The 6327-nt window shown below is 35.0% G+C and overlaps 1 non-coding gene across 1 annotated transcript; it reads right to left on the reverse strand.

Moving 5' to 3' along the window:
* Positions 1-5478: 5478 nt before the first annotated feature.
* Positions 5479-5585, reverse strand: LOC133802776 (small nucleolar RNA R71). The gene has a single exon (XR_009877522.1). It is a non-coding gene; the product is annotated as a small nucleolar RNA R71 (small nucleolar RNA).
* Between the last annotated feature and the right edge of the window lie 742 nt (positions 5586-6327).

The following is a 6327-nucleotide window of genomic DNA, read 5'->3' on the forward strand; positions in this document are numbered from 1 at the left end:
CATTGGAACTCACAACTAATATGGTAGTGCTCCATTAGTTCCATCAACTTATTCTATGACATATGGGAGACAATGGATGTTGCTAGCAAAGGACTGGAGTATGGCTTCTCGGGCTCCACATTTTGATGGCCTTTCTTTGACATATCTGTAAGATCAAAAGAAAAGGGTGACATCAGTACATGACATTTTACCTTGCATTTACATCCCCGCTGCTTTTTTCCCTTGACAGTTTTCCACCAAATTGTTGGAGATAGAAGAGTTAGATATGGATACACTATAGACAATGGCTAAGGGGATCTAGAGGTGGCTTGAAAATCACTATGGGAAGATTCCTCATTAATAGAAGAGCCAGGACGTGGAGGTTCAAGCAGAAGTTTCTCTTCCATAAATGCAAAATCCATTTTTAAATCAAGGAGGGTCGCTCTAATACAAGCAATGTAGTCGTCGAGGTCCCTAGAAAAAGCAACTCCTTCGCCCCTCAAGACGGAGTCTATTTCACATTCAACAACCCAAATCTTTTGCCTAAGGCCAGCTAACCGCTCCAAGTCATGCATACGAGCCTTCCTTAAGATCTCATACACATGGGGTAGGTTATCTATAGATGGCTCCGAATCTAACGAATATAACTCCATGGGTTCAACGCCCGGAAGTATGCTAGACGAGCAGTCAAATTTCATTAAGAGGCTATTGATGAAGGACACAGGTGAAATGTTTGTGGAAAACTTTAGGGGTGCTACAAGACACAAGAAAATAGGCTTAAAACCCATAGTCATGAGCGAATGAATGAAAGACCAGCTACAAGGTACAATAGGTGGGTGTGGGGCACGTACATGCTAATAGGGGCAAATACATAACTTCTCTTGTGAAGCCTCTAGGATAAAACAACCACTTCCAGATGCTAACTTAGACCACCAAGCACAAGGGCACTAAAGAAGAGGGTGATGAGAGAATACCTTTGATCAATAGAGATGCCAATAACCGCTGCTACCAAAGTACTTGGCGTCAAGAATACCAGCACGCACCATGGTTACTTTGCTTCAACACCCCTGTGCCTACACACCTACGAAGACAAGGAAATGAGCCCTCATTAGTACTTAGCTAGATAAGTGTAGGCTGGTACATATATATATAGAAAAAAAAGGGAAAGAAGAGGAAAAATAAATTATTGAAGGATTGAACTCCCAACCTATTAGAGTTCTAAGAAACAAGGCTCAACTAGGCTAGAACAATGCCCTTGACCAAAGGGACTATTTATATAAAATTCAAACTCATCCTAGTCGTTGAACTCATTACTCAATCATTGGTCAGGACTTAAGCCTTACACTCACCTTGGGATCCGCGAGGCAAAATGATAGGCTCACATTCACTCTCAAGAAAACATGAGGATCGCCAACACCAGAGTGTGTTTCTTCACACCACCAAAATAAAGAGGTCCAATAACACCTTGTGTGTGTAGTAGGAACTAAATCGTGAAGTCTACCAGAGTACCTAAAGACCCTCTCATACACTAGGGGCAAATGTGGATGCAAAAATTTGACACGCACTAGAGACGAACTACTTGTCATCAATACCCCACATGGATAACAACTGAGACTCATGCCCTACACCACGTGGGATAGCTATTCCAAGGAGTTCCTTGCCAAATATAATACAAAAATAATCATTTTTACTTAGTGAAATCTATTTTCAGAAGCATCATTTTAAAACTTCGTAGAAATAGAACAATCTTTTTATTGGATTTGGGAATTCATAAAATCAGTTTGGTTCATTATTTGGGTCTAAAATTTCTTAGACCCATACTAGGATATGAAAAAATTATACATATCAAAAATTAATTTGTTTGAAACATTTTTACTTAGTTAAATGGTTTTCCAAAATTAACTGTCCAAAAACTATTTTGAGCTTCCAGAATTTTTGTCAAATTTTGCGAATTTCTAACTCTCACCCTTTTTAACAGTTTTCTTTGAAACTTTACCAATTGATTTAATGTTCATTCTAAAAATTAGCTAAACATTCAATAATTTTCCTATAGAAATTATTATCCAAATTTGATTGTTTAACTAGTTTTTGAAAAGCTATTTTCTAGAATAAACATAATTTTTGCAAAAATTATATCTTGGTCATGTCAAAGCATTTTTGTACATTTATACACTTTGTACATCTACACACGTCAAAATATAACATGTAACCAAGAAAATCTAATATCAGATTCGTACGAAATTCGCTTGACCCATTGGAAGTCAAGTCTTAAATATTTTCTCACACAAATCAAGATTTTTTCCTAGAGAATGATGGATTACATCACTAACAATCATCCAAACCCTTATGCATGTATAATCATTCGTAAAAAAAAAATATTATCATAATTCCAATAATCAATTAAAAGACATGAAACAACTAGAACATGGTAGATTCAACAAGAATTCAATAAAAACACATAGGAGGTGACCAATTACCTCTTGGTGATCTTGGTTTGGATTTTGGTGACCTCTAACACCTTGAATTCCTTGCTCAACCTTTCCTCTTCATATATTCACTCCCTATAAGCCCCAAAATTAGTTTTCACAACTATATAAACTCAGCCAAGTGCACAAACTAACCAACACATAAGAAATTTATAAAGTTAGTCTAGCATGTACCTTTTGGTGATCTAGCTTGTCTAGTTCTTCCTTAGCATAAAACTAGTACTCAAGCACTTCGAACTAAGCATGGGATAGATGAAAGATGAGAGAAGAAATTTTTTTGAAGTAAAATTTCATAAAATTTAAGCCCTAAGGCACTTGGCCAAAATGATGGAATTTGAGAGAGAGATGTGAGAAACATAGAGCTTAAGTTTTACAATTTGTAAATAATGAATACTTTTTTACTTTTCAAGTATTTATATGTGGTAAAATGAACTTCAAAATCACCTATTTACCTCTCTAGATACCTCCTCCCCCTAAGCATAAATAAACATTTAATTAGTTCTTAGTTAATCTAACTTAAGCTTAATTAATTTTAGGCTAATGGCACTTTTCTCCAAAAAGTTACTGATTAGTGCTCAAAAATATCATTTTATTATTTTTAAAGTTTAAAATAAATTAAGTTTTAATTAATATTTTCATGGATTTATTGTCATATATTTTATATTTGAAAATATTAAATTTAATTTAATTTGTGTTTAATTTTTAGGAAATAAAATGTATTTTGACACAAAGAAAAAGAAAGAAGAAAGAAAGAATTAAAATTGAAGAAATCATGAAAAAATGGTATTTTTGAAGTTAACTTAGGCCCAAAAAGGAGCCCAGCCCAAGCTTTCAGAAGCTGCCATGTGGCAGAAAGCCACCAGCCTCCTTCCGAGCCGCATGTCAGCCGAGCCGAAGCAGCCATTGACTCCGCCTGATGCGCCTGACACCACGTGCCACGCCGCCTGCCGAGCCATCCAGGAGACGCCACCTTTCCCACTCACCTGGCTACTGTCTCCCACGGGCCTGACACACTCCAAGTCAAACCAATCGGTGAGTGACACGTGACCAGCGTGTCTCCTTTATTGCTGCACTTTTCTCCCACTTGTCCCACTTTGCACCTATTTTGCAGTCCTTTTTCCCACTTTTTTGTACACGATCTTAACACATGTTGGGTCATATTTTCACTATAAATAGAGAGCCAAATTTTGTAAAAAATCATCAGATTGGGGAATTAAGGTGGAGAGTGTGTAATTAGAGAGAAAAACATTATTTTTCCTATTTTTCTTTCATTTTTTTTTACATTTCTTTGAGTGAAAACAATGTCTATTTTAGGCTAAATTCTCTTGTGGAAAGGCTAGAGTGAAGTTCATGTTTCACATTATATTTTAATATATTGATTCTTTATTTTGTTCATCATTTCTATATCTTCGTTACAATTAAATTTATTTTCTTCTAATTTTTATTGTAAATTTATTAGTGTCTTCTACATAAGTCTAGTCATGCTCTTCTTATGTAATTTAGGCTCTTAATATAATTTAGGATATTTGTTATATTATACGCTTTTTACAGCATTCTGCCATTGATATTTTGTTGCTCTAAGGTATATAATATGATAGGTTTTTAAAATTAGAAGTTAGTATAATTTAATTAAAGAACATATTTAAGGTGAGCTTTATTATATATATTTTCCAACTATAATTAATGGTGTGGAATTATAGTTGAGTATAATGAATCAATTTTATTAAAAACATATATTTGTTTGCATGAATGAAACTTATGCCTTCCATATTTTCTTTCAGATTCTAATTCCTCGATTTTGTTTATTTAGTGTTTAAAAAAATATATTCTTTTTCAAAGTTACATTATTTCAAAGTTTATTATTTCTAATTTACTAATCTTTCTTTTTATTTGTATTTTACCTCTTTGTAGATACGACATAACCTGATTACTATTGCGACTTCTTAGTAGTTTATTGGGTGATATCAATTTTTGGTGCCGTTGCTGAGGAGGTAATTCTACAATTAAAGGTTTGCATAGTAAATTAATTTTTTTTTCTTTATTTAAAAAAAAGTAGTATAATTTTTTGTTTATTTCTCTTTTATTTTATTTTTACCTTAGTAATTTTTATTTATGTATTTATTTTTATTATTTTATTTATTTATTTTACTTATAGGTTTAGCACTTTATTTTCTAGATTTAGGTTTTTTTTTTCTGAAAAAAAAAGCACAAAATTTTAAATCATTAAAAAAAACAAAGTATTGAGCACATTTGTGTAATTTTGGAAATTAGTAAAAGCCAAACTTGTTCTGTCTTAGAAAAATTGGTTCTTAAATAAGGTCTGTGTTAGCGTTACCCTCTAATCTTTTCTAAGAACCTCGGGGAGTTCTAGAAAAGCTCTTGGGCCTAAAGTGGTACCTTGGCAACCTTCCCAATTGGCCTGGGAACATTTTTGGTGTATACTTATTACACTATTACACAATTGCGCTTATAATACTTACAAAATAAAAAAATATTTATGCCACAAAATAGAGACACACTGGGGAGATTCGTAATACAACAAGTAGAAACTTTAGAAAACTCTCCTAGTTCGTCATTTTCTTCCATTCGTTCAAACACTCCCGATTGACCGAGACTTCTTGAACCACCCACGATGGTTGATCAACAAGAAGTCCAACCAAGTATGCTACAGGATTATTTACATCCTACACATACAGGCACACCTTCATGCATAATGTATCCCAACAATATGCCAAATTTCGATTTCAAACCCGGCATGATTAACCTCTTACCAACCTTCCAAGGGTTGGAAAATGAGAGTCCGTACATGCATATATAGGAATTTGAAGAGGTGGTGGCTACATTTAACAACTGAGCTGATGTCAACAACATTGTGAGATTGAAATTTTTTCCTTTCTCTCTCAAAGACAAAGAAAAAAGTTGGTTGTATTCCTTAAGGCCTAGATCCATCAGAACATGGGACGAAATGACAAAAGCATTATTCGCCAAATATTTCCCGCCCCATAAGACTAGCAGACTTAAGAGGCAAATCTCTACCTTCATCCAGAAAGACCATGAAACTTTCCATCAGGTCTGGGAGAGGTTTAGAGATTTGATCAATCAATGCCGACATCATGGATACGAAAGCTGGCATCTGATCAACTATTTCTATGATGGTCTCACAACCGGACAAAGACAATTCATACAAATGATGTGCAATGGCGAATTCCTTCAAAAAGATCCCGATGAAGCTTTCGAGTACCTCGACGATCTCGCTGAAAAGTCCTACACATGGAATGGAGCGAGTCCTATGGACAAGCCACGATCAATTGGAATCTACCAATTCAGGGAAGAGGACAATGTCAAAATCCAAATTGAATCATTGAGACAACAATTCGAGGCTTTCAAATCTCAAGAAGGTAGAGGAATCCACATGGCTGCAAAGGTAGAGACACGAGATCCATGAGGAAAAATGCAATGATTTATGGGATTACAAGAAGCCTTATAACCCTTTCTCAAACACTTACAATCCCGGTTGGCGCAACAATCCAAATTTCAGCTGGAAGGATTCAAACCAAGCATCGGGAAGCCAATGGAGGTCTGAGCAGCAACAACCGCCAAAAGCAAACATTGCTCCTCAAAATAACATGCAGTCAAGTAATTCACTTGAGAATACTTTGCAAATGCTTGAGAAAACTCAAATAGCCTCAACTCAAGAGCTCAAATCTTGTTTCACACAAATGGTAGAGGAAATGAAAGACATAAAAATAAAAATGACAAAGATAAACTCTACTTTGGCAATTCAAGAGCATGGTAGACTTCCCGCTCAACCTCTAATCCCTCAAAAAGGGCAACACATGGCACAAGCCTCCTCTTCTGCAGA

The sequence above is a fragment of the Humulus lupulus genome, chromosome 9 (genome assembly GCF_963169125.1).
Source record: "Humulus lupulus chromosome 9, drHumLupu1.1, whole genome shotgun sequence".
In the NCBI taxonomy this organism is placed as follows: domain Eukaryota; kingdom Viridiplantae; phylum Streptophyta; class Magnoliopsida; order Rosales; family Cannabaceae; genus Humulus; species Humulus lupulus.